At 46.1% G+C, this 20,836-nt stretch overlaps 1 protein-coding gene across 1 annotated transcript in view; it reads left to right on the top strand.

Annotated features, from left to right (window-relative positions):
- The window catches only part of IL23A (interleukin 23 subunit alpha), a 38,072-nt gene that overhangs the window by 1,240 nt on the left and 15,996 nt on the right, over positions 1-20,836 (top strand). The gene's annotated exons all lie outside the window — the stretch shown is intronic.

Genomic DNA, 20,836 nt, shown 5'->3' with positions numbered 1-20,836 from the left:
ATCCACCTCTCCAGCCAGGGTACTTCAACTTCCATCCCTGGGGTTCAATAAGCTTAGGGTACAACTCAAGATGGAGGGAACCCCATGCACTATGGAGTTGGATACTGGCTCATCCTACTCCATAATATCTGTGATGCGGGGGCTCCAAGAGGGTTCTTCCCGGGAGGCACTATGTACGTCCGAAACTATGGGCCCGGACATGGTTGGGTCCCTGGTATCATTGACCACTGTACAGGTCTGGTTTCCTATGGTGTAGGGTTGGAGGGGGGACTGGTTTGGAAGAGCTACCTCAACCAGATCAAAGCCAGGGCGCCTCCGAGCATGGAACTTCAAGCAGAACCAGAGGACATAGAAATGGGTACTTCGGGAGATTCTGTGCCGAGGCCAGGGTGGGAACCAGATGGGTTGCCGGTGACTGAGTTACCCCAGCAGGGCGACTTCAGGCCAGAATCCTCAGTGGCTCCATCGGCAGTGACCCCTTCGGAGCCGGCCTCGCTGACCGCCCCACTCAGACTGCGGGTACCGGAGGAACCTCCCACTCGGGCACAAGAACCGCGACGGTCCCAGTGGGTGCGGAAAAGGCCGGCACACCTTGATGACTATGTTTGTTCCTTTTGTTAGGAAGTTGGGGGAGAGGAGTGTTATGTATTGTGTTTAACACATTTTATGTTACAAGGCGCGTTCTAACCAATCGTGGAAGCGTTGGTAGATGAACGTTCTAATGACAAGTAAGCGCATGCACTTCAACTGTCAATGGTCAATTCATGCTCAGAATTATTAGTGTGTTGTCCAGTCAGTTTGGTTCTTGTGTTCCTATGAGTGAGCTGTTGTCACTGACAAATGTTGAATAAACTTAGTTGAGGAACTTATACTGCCTTGGGCTTCTGACTTTTTCCGAACATTTAACAGATTGGAATTGGCTGAGGTTGAAACAGAGAAAGAAAAACAAAGTTGAAGCATCAAGGGCGGTTCACAGAATAAAATACAAGATAAAAACAAAAGTAAGTAATTAAAACCCAAGCAACAAAACAGTAACACACACACCCTTTACATTTCAAAGGCTGTAGGATATTAATCAGCCAAAGGCCTGGTTGAAGAGAATGTTTTCACCTGGCGCCTAAAAATATATAATGAAGGCACCAGACGAACCTCCCTGGGGAGAGCATTCCACAAACAGGGAGCCATGACAGAAAAGACCCTGTTCTCGTGTTGCCACCCTCCTGACCTCTCAAGGAGGAGGCACACGAAGAAAGCCCCCAGATGAGGAACACAGTCTCAAACTGTTTACATGGGGAGAGGCTGGTCCTTGAGGCTCTTTTGTCATCAGGAATGCATCACTGGTGTGAGGGTGTGTGGGCAGTGTCCCTATTTTCCAGGGACAGTCCCGGATTTACAGACACTGTCCCAATTTCTGATTTGATCCTGGAATGTCCCGCTTTTCCTCAGTACATCCCTATTTTCATCCAAGAAATGTTGGAGGGTATGGTAGGACGTCCCTATCTTCATTGGAGAAATGTTGGAGGGTATGGAGTTATGCGACCCCCTGAGCCAAGGAGATAAGTAACTACAAAAACTTTAGAAGATATCTGAAGACAGCCCTTTATATAACAATGATTTTAAAAGTTCCCTATACAAAGCTGCCTTCAGATATCTTCTAAAGCAGGCATAGGCAAACTCCAGCCCTCCAGATGTTTGGGACTACAATTCCCATCATCCCTGACCACTGGTCCTGTTAGCTAGGGTTGATGGGAATTGTAGCCCCAAACATCTGGAGGGGCAGAGTTTGCCTATGCCTGTTCTAAAGTTTTTGGAGTTACTTATCTCCTTGGCTGTTGGAAGCAGCTCAGAGTGGCTGGGGCAAGCCAGCCAGATGGGTGGGGTATAAAATTATTAAAATTAAAAATTAAAATTATTATTGTTGTCATTATTATGGAAAAGGGTGTCATTATTTCCATCGGAGAAATGTTGGAGGGTATGTGTGTGGAACTGAACATTCCTCCCCATGCACCGCTTTTCTGATACCGATCCCCACTCCTTTTGTCTTTGGCTGCTGTTTTGTTTTTTTTAAATAAAACCCAGAGACATTCAATTCAGTCACATATTTAACCATGGAGCTGCTGACCTTCCCAGTTTGACTTCCCTTTCTAACCATTAGAAAATAGGATTAATGGACAGATTAATAAGAACAACAACATTCAAAGGGATGGATTTTTTGGTGTATTACAAAGGAATTTCTTTAATACCAAAACGTTTTCCTTCCTGTCAAAAACCACCCCCAGTCAGAATGCAATATTAGCATAACAAAAGGCAGCACCTTTGCTCAGAGCCACTGTCCCAGCTACTGTACATACTTGTTTATTGCTCATAAACACAACTTAGAATTTCCTTTACTTAGAAAACAACCTGCCCACCCATATTTGGCTCTCTGTTGGTTTTCCAGTTTTCTAAGATGAATGGAATTTCACTAATTTGAGTAGGCTCAGGGAATTCCAAATTTGTCTCATCACATCTCTATCCCTGCAATCAAGAAGGCTGGTTTTTATTGCAACACGCTTCTGGCAACACTAATAGTGCATTAGGTGTGGATTTATTCTGCTTTATTCGTTGTCCTGCGATGGTTCCCCGCTGCTGCCACACATTTCTTGCTCTCTGGAGGGACAGTAAAATAGAAGCCGGGCAAGCCCCCACCCTGGTCAAACCTCTGTCCTGAACCCCTGGCCTACCTGGCAGGAAATCCGTATTCCTTCCAGAATTCAAAGTCCAGGGGTCAGTCCAAACAAGCAAATTCCAAAGGTCTGGAAACACAGTCCAGGGTCAATCCAAGTAGCCAAGTCTGAAGTCCAGCAGTCAGGATACTGTCCAGAGTCAAACCCAAAGCACAGCCCCATAGAGGTTCAGGAGCATTGAAGTCAAGGCACATCAACATGGGCAGATGAGCAGAAACAGCACCTCAGCTCTGCTTCCATTTTGTACTTTATGTGCTGATGGCCGCCTACTCCAGCCAAGGGAACACACACCTCCTCCCAGAGCTAGTGAGACTCACCTGGCCAACTAGGGAGCCGGCTGTGGGCCCTTGCCTGCCTCAGCCTCCTAGAGCAGGGATGTCCAAAAGGTGGATCACGATCTACTGGCAGATCCCCGGGAAGTTTTGGTAGATCGCGGTCGTTCGCTGGCTCCCTTTCCTTAGTGGTGGTAAAATAGAATCCACCCCCGCCCTCCGCCCTCCATTGTTGCATGATCTCCAGAACGTAAGATGGAGTTTTCGCCGTGATCTTTTGGCAAGCAACTTTCCCCCTTTCTCCCTAAAAAAGCTCAACAACTTTGACCTGAACTGCCCTCCCCCGCAAACCCCCCAAAGGGGTAGATCACTGCCAGTTTTTTATTCTGTGAGTAGATCACAGTCTCTTAGGAGTTGGCCGTCCCTGTCCTAGAGCACCCCTCCCCACTGCTCCTACGCCTCAGAGCCCACCGTGTTCATGGAGACAGGGGCCCTTCTGGATCTGGTGATGGGTCCTGCTGCTCCGGTTTCTGTGCATTGACCCCCTATCCCCTCGCCACCCCCTGTGCATACTTCCTTCCCCATCCCCTGCACATTGAGAAGGAGCCCTGCCTTCCAAAATGGAAGATAACCACAAGCGTTTTTCCACCCTCAACTGGTGAAGGTTTTGGTGGAAAGGCCTTTCACGCAAAGCTCTAATTAGCCAGGCATATAAAAGGATAAAGTTTTTGTTATAAGAATTTTAAGGTCATATATAAAAACATTAAATGTTCATAACTTTATATATAAACCACATGTCTGAAACCCCACAGATTAGGTCCTGAACAAATTGACCTCAAATATTTCTCTGCAAGGTCAAAGTGGGAAACCTCCCCATTGTCTCTTTCCTCACAAATCCTGTCTTAAGGGCACATTCAAGATATGAACAGGGTGTGAGCCTGTGACCTGTGACCTGGATTCAGGAATTAAGTAGTTATAATAACAAAAGAGTGGCCAAAACCCAGATGATGCAATCAAGTAACTTGCCAGACAGGAGATAAACAATGCACTCAGATTTCTGTTGTAGACTGCCTATTCTGTGATGTATGTATGTATGATGTTTCTGGGGGTGGTATTGGACTCCAGGGCAGGCAATTTAAAATGTCTATATAAGGGCGGGCACACCTTTGTTCTGGGTCCTCCTCCTCTCTCCTGCATGTGAGGGGAGCACCCTGTTGCAACAGTTTAATAAAGATCAGGCTTACTAGCTGCTTTGCTTCTCAATATTCTCTGGTTGGCCTCTGTTATTTTCTCCTACCGATAGAGAACCTACAAAAGGACTCTATATGGGCTCTTGGGTACCCCATAAGGGAAAAGGAGCAGTTTTTTTCTTATATCACTTTCTTCCTCAAATATCCGCTTGAGGCTAAAGACGAGGCAAAGGAGGAAGGTTGGGGGAAGGGTTTTGTCCTACCTTAGTTGCACTATAGCACAAGATAGAAGTACCTATTTCACAGAAGAAAAATGGGCAAAGTGCCAAACTCTACCTTCCACAAAAAGAGGCAAAACACCTACACCCCTTTCAAGAAATAAATAGAGCAAGGTGGAATCAAGGACCACCTTTTTTTTTAAAGGGACCCCTCCTTAACCAAACAACAACAACAAATCCAAAGAAATTCCCAATTAAGAAAAATAGGAGGGACAGGGTGCCTTTATTTGGCTATTTATTTGGCGTCTTTAGTTTATTCATCTAAACATATGTCTATCCCTGTATTATTTTTTAAAAAATCACAACTCATTTTAGAAGAGTTACAAAGCTCTTCCGGGGATTTTTAATATTGTTTTGGGTGGCAGGAGCCATGATGTACCAAACTCTAGTCGATCAGTGCTGTTCACATACCCTCCAACATTTCTCCCATGAAAATAGGGACGTCCCATTCCATAATGATAATTTTACTATTTATACCCCACACATCTTACTGGGTTGCCCCAGCCACTCTGGGCAGCTTCCAACATATATAAAAACATAATAAAACATTAAGCATTAAAAAAACCTACCCTACACAGGATTGCCTTCAGGCAGCTCAGGGGTCGGATAACTCCATACCCTCCAGTGAAAAAAGGGACATCCTAAGGAAAAGTGGGACATTCCAGGATCAAATCAGAATGTGGGACGGCTTCTCTAAATCAGGGAACATCCTTGGAAAATAGAGACACCGGGAGGGTCTGTATTCACATTTAGCTTCTGCAGCAAACTGACAAAACTGGTTTTTCCAGAGCTCAGCTCTGAAATGAGACTAAAGCAAGAATCATAGAATCATAGAATCATAGAGTTGGAAGAGACCACAAGGGCCATCGAGTCCAACCCCCTGCCAAGCAGGAAACACCATCAGAGCACTCCTGACATATGGTTGTCAAGCCTCTGCTTAAAGACCTCCAAAAAAGGAGACTCCACCACACTCCTTGGCAGCAAATTCCACTGTCAAACAGCTCTTACTGTCAGGAAGTTCTTCCTAATGTTTAGGTGGAATCTTCTTTTTTGTAGTTTGGCTCCATTGCTCCGTGTCCGCTTCTCTGGAGCAGCAGAAAACAACCTTTCTCCCTCCTCTATGTGACATCCTTTTATATATTTGAACATGGCTATCATATCACCCCTTAACCTCCTCTTCTCCAGGCTAAACGTGCCCAGCTCCCTTAGCCGTTCCTCATAAGGCATCGTTTCCAGGCCTTTGACCATTTTGGTTGCCCCCTCTGGACACGTTCCAGTTTGTCAGTGTCCTTCTTGAATTGTGGTGTCCAGAACTGGACACAGTACTCCAGGTGAGGTCTGACCAGAGCAGAATACAGTGGCACTATTGCAGAGCAGATAATCTTACTTCTATACGCTGACATATTTTCTCACGTTTAAGTTTTAATGTCTTTCACTTCTCTGCCCTCCACCCTTCTCCCCTTCTTTGTCAATGTTTCCATATCCTCCACAGACAATGGAAATAAGGCGGCTCTGGATTGCCTTACTTAGAAGAGGGGTTGGGAACCTCCAGCCCACAGGCCAAACCTGGCCTGGCAGAGAGCCAAAATTTGGCCCATGAGGCCATTTCCCCCAAACCTGCTGCACACCTGACATCATATAGGACATCAGGTATGGAGGAAATAGGATAGATGGGCTTTGCAACCAGGTTCCTGGTAGGCAACTTGACTGTGCAGTCAATCCCCACAGAAAGCTGCCACTTTAGGCATCAAGCCTGCTGGATTGACTGTGCAACTGAGTTCCTCATGGGGATTTCAGGCCCAAAGCTCATCCCAGCAGAAATCAGCTTCGCCAGCCCTAGGCTCTGCACTTGAGAACCACTGAGCGCAGGGCTTGCAAAGCGTTTTGCACAGTGCTTCCCAAATTCCTGACAGCATTTCCCAAGTGCTGAACACAAGGCTGGAAAACCCCTTGTGTTCTGTTTCCCAAGCACCCAACCGTCAGCTTAGGAAGCGCTGCACAGGGGACTGGAACAGGTGGGCGAAACAACCCACCTAGCAATCATCTCATGCCATAATGACATCAGATGATGTCCACCCACCCATCTAGAAGCTTCCCCACCTCTGCCCTAGAACAGAGGGGAACATCCAATGTACCACTAGGCTGCCTTTCTATGCTTCCTTAAAAGGCAGTGGCTCTCTCTCTCTTCCCAAGATATATTGAGACAGCCGGCACCCCTGGAATTTTGGCAGCCCAGGTCCAGTGCTTTTTTCCTACAAAAAAAAATTGTTTAGGGGTACTCTCATTTTGACTCAAGAAAATCGTCATTTTATAGTTCAAATCAGGAAAAATAAATACAGTACAGTGGTGCCCCGCAAGACGAATGGCTCGCAAGACGGAAAACTCGCTAGACGAAAGAGTTTTCCGTTTTGGAGGTGCTTCGCAAGACGATTTTCCCTATGGGCTTGCTTTGCAAGACGAAAATGTCTTGCGAGTTCCTGCGGTTTTCCCCCCCTTCCCCCCTTTTTCTAAGCCACTAAGCCGCTTATCAGCTGATCCGATAAGATGATAAGTCGCTAAAAGCCGCCAAAAGCCGCCAAAAGCCGCTAATAGCACTAATAGCGCTAATCCGCTAATCCGTCAATGGGCTTGCTTCACAAGACGAAAAAACTGCTAGACGAAGAGAATCACAGAACGGATTCTTTTCGTCTTGCGAGGCACCACTGTAAATGGACAAAATTACAAAGATTCACAAAATGTTTAGGGGTATGTGTACCCCTGCGTACCTCTAAAAAAAAGCACTGCCCAGGCCTAATTTATTTCTAGGGTGGGTTTGGTCCCCCTGAGAACCACGATGCCACAGCATGCAATCCTTTCACACAGCTCCACTGGTATCAGGAGATTTGGGACAGGTGGGAAGAGCCCACAAGGTATGTCCATGCTAGCATTTTTCCAGGTTATGGAAGAGATGCAATACTAAACTGAGGAGGATCCATGAACCCAGGCCATTTTATTTCAGTTGACTGAAGATCTTTTGTTAAGGCTCATTGTGTTTTACAAGTTGAAACAGGCAACATTGAGCTCAAGGGAACTTACTTTAGATAAGCATCCATGGAATTGCAATCAAGGCGCCTGGCTGATCAGGAATGTCAACCCAGGTATCTTCAGCCAAAGTACAATTTTGCCTCCAGAATGTCAGCGTTTTTCAGGGTGGATTCAAGCCCAAACATAAATTTAGGTTTGCACAAGTAAAATGGATCAGTATGTGCTCTCCTGCAACAAACCCACTTTAAAAAAAGAAGACTTTTTGCAGTTAGGAAAGTGATGGGGAAACCCAATAAAAAGTGGGGAATAAGCAATTGATTGACAGAAGACGTGTTACCTCCATGCAAGCAAATCAGGATAAATGCCGAGTGTCAAACATTCATCCTGGTTTGCTTGCACACAGCTTATGTGGAGGTTTATATGTTACTCCACCACCGTCTTCTCTTCCCCTCCTCGCAGACACCCTCTTATGTTGTCAAACAAAGGGAGCACGTGGGGAAAGCAAGAATGTGGCAATTGGCCGGTGGCAGTGAAATATGTCATGTGGATTTCAAAGCTGTGTGCTGTACCTTTCTGTGCAATGTTGGGATTATTAGGAGGACAGGACATTCCCCTGGGCAGTTTAGGTTTCAGTTAGGAATGGTCAGAATCTCCACTAGGCTGGCTGTGTGTTGGGCACACTGGACCTTGCAGTGAATTCCAGAGCAAGAAGAATCTCCAGACTGCCTTTCTCCAACCGGGGAGTCCAAAAGCAGAACTGGGGAGCTTACTGGGAAGCTCACAGATCATTCCACACTACTCTGGCAAAGGCCTTTTTTCCTCAACACACATGTGGGCAAATGTGCCTTTTCGATTCATCTTGTACCCAGCAAACCACAACAGCATTCTTTTTTCTTTCTTTTTCTTTCTTTACATTGCATATTTAAATCCAAACATTAAACATCATCATCATTTAGGATTCCCTGAATCCTTTGACTCCCCTCTGCCCTTCAATGGTTACCATTTTCAATCTTTTTTCAACTGCTTCGCTTATTTCCTCTTTTTTTTTTTAATAATCCATTTTTACAGTCATACCTCATGTTATGGACGCTTCAGGTTACGTGATTTGGGTTGCGGACTGCGGGAAACCCGGCAGTACCGGGTTACTTCCGAGTTCCGCCGCTTGCACATGCACAGAAGTGCCAAATCGCGCCGGTGCCTGCACAGACGCTGCGCTTCAGACTGTGAACGCTGCGGGTTGCAGACGTGCCTCCGTCACAGATTATGTCCGCAACCCAAGGTTTCACTGTACAAGGAGAAGGGGCACAAGGAGAAGGGGACGACAGAGGACAAGATAGTTGGACAGTGTTCTCGAAGCTACCAGTATGAGTTTGACCAAACTGTGGGAGGCAGTGGAAGACAGGAGTGCCTGGCGTGCTCTGGTCCAGGGGGTCACGAAGAGTCGGACACGACTAAACGACTAAACAACAACAACAAATAGTATGACCTGGCTCATCTGGGTTTCGGGCATGGCATCGGGTGTGCAACTGTGAGCTCCATTTCCTGTTGAAATGGACATGCAAGGGCTTGTCTTTGGCATCTAGATGACAGTATGAAACTGGTTTTCTAAGAAAACTGAATGCTTTTCAGCTTTAAACCGTTCCCTTGGGCCATGTTCCCCCTGCTCTTCTCTTTTGTTTTGCTAAGAGATCCCGGCTGCTCAAAGGGGAAGCCCCTACAGTGACATTCATGGTGATGAAGTAACCCTGTTTGTGGTTTTTCCTCCGCTAGGGTGTGGCAGTAGAGGAAAACGTAGAGGGAAAGCAAAAACCGGGTGGGAGGATGCTTTCCTGAGCACTGTAACTTGCTTCATCACCTGCCTCTTTAATACCTGCCCAGTCTCCTTATTAAACTCTTGTTAGGAAGCGGATTAGCCACAGGAAGGGCGGTCAGAGAAGCCTGACGAAAATGGAGAAGGAAGCAGTACTTGCTGCTCGTCTGTGGTCGGGAATGAAAATGTCAGGAGCCGGAGTCAGGTGTAGGTCAACAATATAAAAAAACACCCACCATTGTCAGTGAAGTTGACTCTTTATTCAAAGAAACCAAAACAGTACAGTGGTACCTCGGGTTAAGTACTTAATTCATTCCGGAGGTCCGTTCTTAACCTGAAACTGTTCTTAACCTGAAGCATCACTTTAGCTAATGGGGCCTCCTGCTGCCGCCACGCCGCCAGAGCACAATTTCTGTTCTCATCCTGAAGCAAAGTTCTTAACCTGAAGCACTATTTCTGGGTTAGCGGAGTCTGTAACCTGAAGCGTATGTAACCTGAAGCATATGTAACCCGAGGTACCACTGTGATTCCAGCAACTCTTCTCAGTAGGTCTTGCCCCAATGAAGCAGTTGTGAGGACTGACGTTCCCTGCTTTCCCCTTCTCTCCACGGTTTTTTCCAAGCAATCGGAAACCGCGTCTGCGTGAAACCACTCTCTCCTCATTTCTCTGCAGATGAGGCAGGCTGTTGAAGAATCCAGGGAGTCTACCTGCGCCTTCAGATTTCACTCTGAACAGTGGCTTATCTTTGTTGTGTAGGGTAATGAGGAAACTGACGCACATCTTTACAAGCACAAACTTGGGGCAGCTGTTTCAAAAGGGCCAAATATTTAAAGGTCCAGTCTTTCCAGTTTGCTTCACGTTCAAGTTTGCTTCACATTCAAGTTTCAAGTTTGCTTCTCCCGTTATAAAATCTGGGCGTGGTAAGCTTTGGGGATGCCTTGCAGCTCTCAAGTTTTCAAATTTTATTGTGGCCAAAGCCAGTGACACTAAACACCACAAGATCAAACAACAAGAAATCAACAACAACCTCAGAAGAAAAAAAGAAAAGAAAAAGAAAGAAAAAGGTTACACAAGGGAACTTCGCAGTGTGCCATTCAACAGAAGAGATTTACGCTTCCTAATTACTAAAGTGCAAAATTTAGCCACCTCATATGATATTGAGCTTGAGGAATCTTCCAGGAGGTATTTTCGAAGAATTTCGGGGGAGGATTCCAAATAATATTGAAGGGGTATAAATTTTGATAGAAGCGGTAAAATAAGTTGAACTCGTTCTTCACTATAAAATTCGCAAAATAGAAGAATGTGTGTGACAGATTCTACCTTATTAGACATACAAGAGCAGAGACGCGCATGCATTGGGACCCGCGTGAATTTGCCATACAGCACTGCTGAGGGCATTGTCTCAAAGCGGGCTCTAGAGAAAGCCCATCTATAGGCTTCGTTAGTGATGTTAGTTAAGTAAGGGGCAGCTGCCTTGCAGCTCTGAGAACATCATAAGAGCTCTGGAATATCAGTCCTGTGTCCCATCTTGTCCAGCATCCTGTTCTCACATGAATTCATGATGCCTGTAAGCAAGACCTGCGCCAAAGAGAGCACTTTTCCCTCCAAAGGTTTCCGGCACCATGACTGCCTCTGACTCTAGGATCTAGGGGTGCACTTCCTAATGCCCTAAAGACCTGTAACTTTTGCGCCAACCACTTCAACAACACAAGTGCTAAATGCAGTTATTAAGGAAATAGGATCCTCGTCGTTTGTGCTCACATAGCACATTGGTGGTGCTTTGAGAACCTTTGCTGCTCTGTGCACCCGGAACACTAGAGCGAACATCCTTTATTTAAAAGAGGCTTTTCATCTGAAACGAGAATTTCCTCCATCATTATGAATGTCATATCAACGTTGCTGGATCAGTGATAACAGAGAAACTTCCCAGAACCCTTGGAAATTTCAGTGTGTCACACATGAATTCTGAGCTGTAGAACACAAAGCAAAGGGGGAAGAAGGCAAAGGTGATCTGTATCCTACTGTGGGTTTTTTGTTTTGTTTTGGAAGACCTTTCTTTCTCAACCAACTTTTTAAGTGGAATCATAGAATTGAAGACTTCCCATGGGGAATTGTTGATTGATTGTCGCCTTTATCTGCATTGGATTTGAATTGTTTTTGTAGATGAAGATGATGTACATCTGCGGGTTGTTTTTTTAAAAAGAATTGTTGATGTTATTATCGTTAATTGCTTTGAGATGTTTCATAGGAAGCAATTCACAAATGATTTAATTAGATAAATCAGCATTCAGCAAGAGCAGGTATCCCGCTTGCTCAGACCAATAAGCAGACCCATTTGCAGGAATTAACAGCACAGGAGTTAACCAAGAGAGGGGCAGGCCTATTGCTACAAGGAGGCCTCATTGGCTGGTGTGCTCGGTCTTTCTGCAGCTGCTCCCTCGAGTCCATTGGTCCCCAGCTGTGGGTAGACTACAACTCCCATCATCCACAGCCAGCCTAATGGTCAAGGATGATGGGAGTTGTAGTCTACCCATTTCTGAGGAAGGTTGAAGACCATGGAGGAGTCTCGCCAGAGCCCGAGGGTGGCATACAGACTGAATCCCTACCTGACAACCCTAATGTCACCTGTTCAAGACCCACAGAAGACTCAAGGCCTGAAAGGATAGCACTCCAAAACAATGCAATCCCCAGGCTGCTTTGCCCTTTCTGTTGCTTTCTCAGTGGATTGAGAAAGGCATTTGAAGGAAGTACAGTGGTACCTTGGGTTACATATGCTTCAGGTTACAGACTCCACTAACCCAGAAACAGTGCTTCAGGTTAAGAACTTTGCTTCAGGATGAGAACAGAAATTGTGCTCTGGCGGTGCGGCGGCAGCAGGAGGCCCCATTAGCTAAAGTGGTGCTTCAGGTTAAGAACAGTTTCAGGTTAAGTACGGACCTCCAGAACGAATTAAGTACTTAAGTACCCGAGGTACCACTGTAGTGCATTCCTACTGCAAAGAGGCCTTCTGCCTGGATGCAGTCAATGTCTTTAGTGAGTTTATCATACTCGCTTCAGTGTGTGACTCTCCCCAATCTGCTTTGCTTGCTGTTCCCCTAGCATTTGAGAGGCCAGTGGTGTGGGTGGACTAAGAATGGCAGAAATAACAATTATTATTATTATTATTATTTATATTGTTATTAATACCCTGCCCATCTGGCTGGGTTGCCTCAGCCACTCTGGACTGCTTCCAACACATATAAAAAACATGATAAAACATCAAACATTAGAAACTTCCCTAAACAGGGCTGACTTCAGATGTCTTCTAAAAGCTGTGTAGTTCTTTATCTGCTTGACATCTGACGGGAGGGTGTTCCCACAGGGCGGGTGCCACTACCAAGAAGGCCCTCTGCTTGGTTCCCTGTAATTTCACTTCTTGCAGTGAGAGAAGTGCCAAAAGGCCCTCAGAGATGGACCTCAGTGTCCGGGCTGAACGTTGCTGGTGGAAACACGACACAACCTTCACTGGGGTCAGGTGAGTCTACTTCATGGGGGCTCACAGCATATGATTTGCCCAAGGCCTGGGAGGGTGGGGGAAATGGAGCCATCCGAAGTGCAAAATTACTTCAAAAACTAAATGCATCCCTCTGTCCTCCTGTTCCACCCACTCCCCAACAGTCATTCCAATGCCACTTCCATACTTATTATTCTTTTGAAATATTTGTGGATATTTCCTGCCCTTTGGGTTTTCCCCACTATGCCTTGGGGCTCTCCCAGATATCATATACCTTTCTCTCTTTGTGTGGATATAGTCCAGTTTTGGTGACATAGGGACCGACATTCATCTCTGAACTAGAAGGAATGATGATGCCACTCTCACCTTGAGCTTCTGACAATCTCCCATCCAGCCTTGACTGCAGTCAGTGGCGTAGCGTGGGTTGTCAGCACCCGGGGCAAGGCAAGTAATTTGTGCCCCCTAACCCGTGGATTTGCGCCCCCTAACCCGTGGATTTGTGCCCCCTAACCCTAACCCCCAGATGTTGCGCCAGGTGTGGCCGGCCCCCCCTGCACCCCCCACACTACGCCACTGACTGCAGTAGAGGCTCATCCATTAGGACACATGGGGAGCTGCCCCATCAACCTTGGTTTGCCTTCAGCCAGTCCCTTCCCGCCTGCCTTCTTGCATAGTGGCCCTAGCTGTTCTCTTCCTTCTCCTCCTCTTCCATCTCAGTGTTGCCCTTGTTAAACTCAGCATCGAGGATGGAGACAAAACTAGAATGAGATGGCTCCACCCGACATTGGCTCTGACTCGAGTTATGGTTTGGGCTCCTTGTCTTCCGCCCTGTCTCCATGAACACCAGCCATCATCAGTTAGGCTGTCTCATCGTCCTCCTCACATGTCATTCACTGTCCCCCTTTTCTTCGTTGCTGGTATTTTTGTTTTAAGACTGCTTCCCGTAGGCTGGCTCCCAGTGATTCCCAAACAATGCTCTTCCACTGTAAGCTGAAAGCAGAACAGCAACTGGTTTTCTAGTTTCTACACCATTGGAAGTATTGAGCTTTTTCATATCCCGTTATGTTCCTTGAGCGTGGCATAGGCAGGAAAGAGAAATGCTCAGTTCATCTGAGCAGCCATCTGGTGACAAGCACACATGCACTATAAACTTTGTGATTAGTGTCATTGCATCACCCCGTTTATTTATTTTTTCCTATAATCAAATTCTTAATCAGCTCTAAAATGCTTTTCCACCATGTGCGTGCATGTGTTAAAAAGCAAACTATACCCCGTTGAACGAAACGCTAATTTTAAAAGATGATTTTTTTTAAAACAAAACTTTGCCAGTGTTTTTAACCACCTTGCTAAAATGCTGGTGACTGGAAAGGAGTTTTAAAAATCATTTCAAAGTTAGCATTTATAGTTTTTTAGCATTTAGGTTGCATTTCACTAATACTCAACTAATTATCTATCCATCCATCCATCCATCCATCCAGAAAAATGTTTAAATTAAAAGATAGATTAAAAACAACAACAGGGTGATAAAATAGCACCTGAAAAAATTATAGCAAAAATGTGTTGCATTGTGATATGTTCGTCTACCTAATCACTGTCTACCTTCAGGAGAAGGAGATTGTACTACTCTTCCATTCTTCTGAAAAGAATGGCAGACTTTATTTGGACTGAGAAACTATAGAAGAACCACCAGAAAAAGAGAGGACGGCAATGATTGGATGATGGAAAAATGTACAGCAATTCCACACTTCGGGGGGGAATTCAACATAGCGCTAAGTGGGGTATTTGTGTGCGTGGAACAAGGTCTGCTCATGCAATGAGACTTCTCCCCTGCATGCTCCTCATGCACCCCTTAAACCTGCTCTGAGGGTTCCCCTAGATTTAAGGGGCACACAGGGCCTATGGGGCAGGAGGAGAGGGGGGAAGGCCTGTTGTATGAGCAGACCTCATTCCACACATGCAACAACTTAGTTAAATCCTGTCCTTTGCTTCCAGATGCCAATGAGTCATTGAGATATCACAAATGGCTTGTTGGCAGCAGGCTGGTTGTTTTTTAACTTACTGGATTTCCCCTCAGAAAGGGTAAATTTGGATTAAAGGGGAATAAAACACAGGCTGGCATTTTAATACCAGCTTGTACTGCTCTCAAGCCAGGTGTCATACAAGATGGGTGACACCTGGCTTGAGAGCAGTACATGTGAAAAGGATCTAGGAATCTTGGTTGACCACAAACGTGACATGAGCCAACAGTGTGACACGGCAGCTAAAAAAGCCAATGCAATGCTGGGCTGCATCAATAGGAGTATAGCATCTAGATCAAGGGAAGTAATAGTGCCACTGTATTCTGCTCTGGTCAGACCTCACCTGGAGTACTGTGTCCAGTTCTGGGCACCACAGTTCAAGAAGGACACTGTCAAACTGGAACGTGTCCAGAGGAGGGCAACCAAAATGGTCAAAGGCCTGGAAACAATGCCGTATGAGGAACGGCTAAGGGAGCTGGGCATGTTTAGCCTGGAGAAGAGGAGGTTAAGGGGTGATATGATAGCCACGTTCAAATATATAAAAGGATGTCACATAGAGGAGGGAGAAAGGTTGTTTTCTGCTGCTCCAGAGAAGCGGACACGGAGCAATGGATCCAAACTACAAGAAAGAAGATTCCACCTAAACATTAGGAAGAACTTCCTGACAGTAAGAGCTGTTCGACAGTGGAATTTGCTGCCAAGGAGTGTGGTGGAGTCTCCTACTTTGGAGGTCTTTAAGCAGAGGCTTGACAACCATATGTCAGGAGTGCTCTGATGGTGTTTCCTGCTTGGCAGGGGGTTGGACTCGATGGCCCTTGTGGTCTCTTCCAACTCTATGATTCTATGATTCTACCAAGGTCATTATGTGGACGCTGCAATTAATTTCCATGTGTGAGGGCACAGGGCACTCATTCTGTCTGGAACCAATGTTGATCTGAGGAGGTTCGGAGTAATGAGAAGATTCTTAGGCTGTGTACACACTTTGAAAGATATTGTTTCCTTCAAAGAATCCTGGGGACTGACGTTTGTTAAGGGTTGCTGGGGATCATAAATCTGTGAGGAGGTGTCAACTACAATGCCCAGAATTTTTTAAGGGGATGAATGCACTTTGAAAGTACGGCATGCGTACACCACCTGAGAAAGAGGGAAAGATTGGAGAAGAAGAGGGCCGAGATACTGAAGAGACCCCAGAGAAGGTGTGGCTGCCATTTCCTAAATGCTACCTACTGACACCTTGCCAACAAAGGTCCGTATAGTTAAAGCTATGGTTTTCCCAGTAGTGATGTATGGAAGTGAGAGCTGGACCATAAAGAAGGCTGATCGCCAAATAATTGATGTTTTTGAATTATGGTGCTGGAGGAGATTCTTGAGAGTCCCATGGACTGCAAGAAGATCAAACCTATCCATTCTGAAGGAAATCAGCCCTGAGTGCTCACTGGAAGGACAGATCCTGAAGCTGAGGCTCCGATACTTTGGCCACCTCATGAGAAGAGAAGACTCCCTGGAAAGACCCTGATGTTGGGAAAGATGGAGGGCACAAGGAGAAGGAGACGACAGAGGACGAGATGGTTGGACAGTGTTCTCGAAGCTACCAGCATGAGTTTGACCAAACTGCGGGAGGCAGTGGAAGACAGGAGTGCCTGGCGCGCTCTGGTTCATGGGGTCACGAATAGTCGGACACGACTAAACGACTAAACAACAACAACAACAACCTACTGACACTGGTCAAACTCAGAGCAGAGGGAGGTGGGGCAACATTTTCTTTCCCAATTCCATCCCATTGTCAAGACGGAATTAACTATGTCAGCTCCAAGGCCGTCATAGTTTCTCGCCCCGTTTCAGGAAGTGTCCGTAGATGAAGAAAGCCCTTGTTACAAGGAAGCTTAGGATCCTGCAGAGAGAGAGAGAGGCTCACATTATCCTAACTGCCATCGCCTGCCATCTGTTTTCGTTTGCTATCTCTGTGCATCTTTTAATGTGCGCAATCTGTTGCCCAGAGGCTTTTTCAAAATGGGCGTTGTCCCATGTCATGTAGCATACATTGCCAGGGTGGCAAGTTTCAATGCAGCCATTTGTATGTGCGGTTTCACTACAGCACTTGTGAAAGTAACGCTGCGAGCTGACGGGGACTATGATGTCACAAATATTGCATCGATTCCTTCCCACACCTGTGGTTATGTCAGAGTGTTTTGAGGACAGGAAATTGAATGTTCTGATGGAAAACAAAAGCTGCCTTCAGCTTCCCAGAAGGGACATCCCAGAACGTGAAGCCACTTCAGTTCAGAAGTGGTTCACATGCAGGAACAGTGATCACAAGGAAATTCACTTACGTAACTGGTGCCAGCACGAGTCTGTGGCTGATCCAAAGCGCTAAATATCACATGGATTAAAAATCAAACAAAATACTGTAGATTGAAAGCAGATGCCTAATAGCATCTGGCAATTAAAATACCGGTACTTGGGTTCTGGCAGTAGCTCTGAGGAAAATCTACAGTATTTGGTTCGAAACAATTCCGAAATTCTATGTCAAGGCCCCCTAGTGTGCTGCAAGAGTATTACTAGTGTGCTGTGCAAAACTTTAATGGAATACAGTGGTACCTCAGGTTAAGTACTTAATTCGTTCCAGAGGTCTGTACTTAACCTGAAACTGTTCTTAACCTGAAGCACCACTTTAGCTAATGGGGCCTCCTGATGCTGCTGCGCCGCCGGAGCACGATTTCTGTTCTCATCCTGAAGCAAAGTTCTTAACCTGAAGCACTATTTCTGGGTTAGCGGAGTCTGTAACCTGAAGTGTATGTAACCTGAAGCGTATGTAACCTGAGTACCACTGTAATTAAAGGTTGTTTTCTGAACAACCCCTACATACACAAACACATGGAGGGTGACCTGCTGTCTCTATGAGATGCTTCTCTAACCTTCCTCCTTCTCTCCCTTCCTCCCTCCCTCCCAATAATTCTGTTATAGGCAACTAATGCTGTGTGTTAGGTTTGATTGCATTAGGTCAAAGATGGACTACAACTCCCATCATCTATGACCAAACTGAAGGAGCGTCTCCACCCCCATCGTTCTGCCTGGACACTGAGATCCAGCACCGAGGGCCTTCTGGCGGTTCCCTCACTGCAAGAAGCCAAGTTACAGGGAACCAGGCAGACGGCCTTCTCGGTAGTGGCACCCACCCTGTGGAACGCCCTCCCATCTGACGTATAGAAGACATCTGAAGGCAGTCCTGTTTAGGGAAGTTTTAAATGACTGATGTTTTAATGTATTCTTAATCTTTGTTGGAAGCTGCTCCTCTTACTGGCAGTGCCTCTGGCCCTCCCTGAATTTCATTGTGGGCCGATAATATGCCCCAGCATCCAGAGAACAACTGTAGCTGTGTGGCAGCTTTTCCTCTTTTATTCCCACGCCCCCTTTCATTTTTAAATAGCAAAATACCACTGCTCCCAGTACGTTTCCGAGCATGATTCAAAGTGTTGGTGCTGACCTTTAAAGCCCTAAACGGCCTCGGTCCAGTATATCTGAAGGAGCATCTCCACCCCCATCATTCAGCCCGGACACTGAGGTCCACTTCCAAGGGCCTTCTGGCAGTTCCCACAATGCGAGAAGTGAGGTTACAGGGAAGCAGGTAGAGGGCCTTCTCAGTAGTGGCGCCCACCCTGTGGAACATCCTCCCATCAGATGTCAAGGAAATAAACAATTACCTGACATTCAGAAGACATCTTAAGGCAGCCCTGTTCAGGGAAGTTTTTAATATGTAACGCTGTACTATTTTTAACACTTGATTGGGAGCTGCCCAGAGTGGCTGGGGAAACTCAGCCAGATGGGCGGGGTATAAATAATAAATTATTATTATTATTATTATTATTATTATTATTATTATTATTATTATTATTATTATTATTAACTGGCTGCAGCTGGTGGGAGTTGGAGTCCCACAACATCTGAAGGGCCACAGTTTCCGTATGAGCCATTCACTCTCAGTTCAGACAATCAAGCAAACAAAACCTTTGACTGCCACCTCAGGATCTTAAAAAGAGCTCTGTTGGATTTGACCAGTCCCAGATCCTGTTTCCTGAAGCAGTCAACCAGTTGTCTTCAGGAAGTCCATAGGTAGTGTGTGATAGAAGTAGATCTCACCTATAATATACCGCCCTGCCCCTGCATTCTGAGGAATATTACCTCTGGATATAGAGAATCTGTTTATGGCTGATATATGGGGTTCGTTGTTCCCATATGGCTCTTATCCTCCACAGATAAGAGAGCCAGTGTGGTGTAGTGGTTAAGAGCGGTAGTCTCGTAATCTGGTGAACCGGGTTGGCTTCCCCGCTCCTCCACATGCAGCTGCTGGGTGACCTTGGGCCAGTCACACTTCTCTGAAGTCTCTCAGTCCCACTCACCTCACAGAGTGTTTGTTGTGGGGAAGGAAGGGAAAGGAGAATGTGAGCCGCTTTGAGACTCCTGAAGGGGAGTGAAAGGCGGGATATCAAATCCAAACTCCTCCTCCTCTTCTTCTTCTTCAGATTAATTTAAACACCTTGTGAATCCTGCTAAGCCAATGGCTACCATCATCTTTCCTCTGTCCTGTATCTATTGCTAATAAATTTCACTGAGCTCTAGTATGATGGAGGGAGGGAAAACATCTATTTAGGTTGCAATCCTATGCACAGGTACAGCAGAGAAAATCCCACCGAATACAGTGCAACTTAACTCCGAATCAACATACATAGGATCATACCATGACCCACTTTCTCTACACGATGGATACTTGAATCAATTTTCTCCTGTCCCTCGCCTTAAATGTAGTTTTTTACCCTAATTCTCTCTTGCCTCTTTGTCAGAGGCCTCTGCTGCCAGCCACGGCAGAGCTCAGTGGAGGGAGATAATAATTATTTTATTTCAACAACGTAATAATCATAAATGAGGGACGCGGGTGGCGCTGTGCGTTAAACCACGGAGTCTAGGACTTGCCGATCAGAAGGTCGGCGGTTCGAATCCCCGTGACGGAGTGAGCTCCCGTTGCTCGGTCCCTGCTCCTGCCAACCTAGCAGTTCAAAAGCACATCAAAGTGCAAGTAGATAAATAGGTACCACTCCGGTGGGAAGGTAAACGGTGTTTCCGTGCGCTGCTCTGGTTCACCAGAAGTGGCTTAGTCATGCTGGTCACATGACCCGGAAGCTGTCTGAGGACAAACGCCGGCTCCCTCGGCCAGTAAAGCAAGATGAGCGCCGCAACCCCAGAGTCGGCCACAACTGGACCTAATGGTCAGGGATCCCTTTACCTTTTAATAATCATAAATACCGTATTTTTCGCTCTATAACACGCACCCGACCATAACACGCACGTAGTTTTTAGAGGAGGAAAATCCGTAGGCATGCCACCCGTAGGCATTTCCTCCATAACACGCACAGACATTTCCCCTTACTTTCTAGGAGGAAAAAAGTGAGTGTTATGGTGCAAAAAATACGGTAAATAGGAATTCAAATGTGCACCCCACCACCGAGACCATTCCATTGTAACTGTCCAACCTCCCAAAATTTCAACACCTCTTGTGATGGTTTGACCCCTTTCTGTTCTAACAACAGTGTTTGGTGTTCGTAGAGTTTGTTTGTACAATCCAGTCCTAAGGTCAGGAGTTACCTCAGTTTGCGTAGTCGGACGATCCGGGGGTCAAGAAAGCTGAGGGTCCAAGGTCACGAGAAGCAAGCAGCAGCAAGACCTGGTCAGGAACAACGAATGTTAATGTTTCCAGCAACTGACTGAGGCTGGAAGCACTGCTTAAGAAAGCTGGAACCAGGTGGTTCTTATCAGAAGCATGAAGGCTGATCAGCAGTAGGTGGAGTCACTTCACCTTCTGCTCCTTCAGGCTGCTGCTCAGCAGGTGAAGCCAACTCCTGGCCCCCGAAACCCTTTCCACTATTGCTAATCTCTCTATCTATCCCCCCTCTTCTCTAATGTATATTGTGAAGCATTTAGACACGGGCCATTTGACTTTACAGCACTGTTCTTTCATCTTGGGCTCTTAGA

The sequence above is a fragment of the Podarcis bocagei genome (assembly GCF_964188305.1).
Source record: "Podarcis bocagei genome assembly, chromosome: 2".
Taxonomy (NCBI): domain Eukaryota; kingdom Metazoa; phylum Chordata; class Lepidosauria; order Squamata; family Lacertidae; genus Podarcis; species Podarcis bocagei.
The sequence above is the reverse complement of the archived record's forward strand: the minus strand, read 5'-3'. Positions and strand labels throughout refer to the sequence as shown.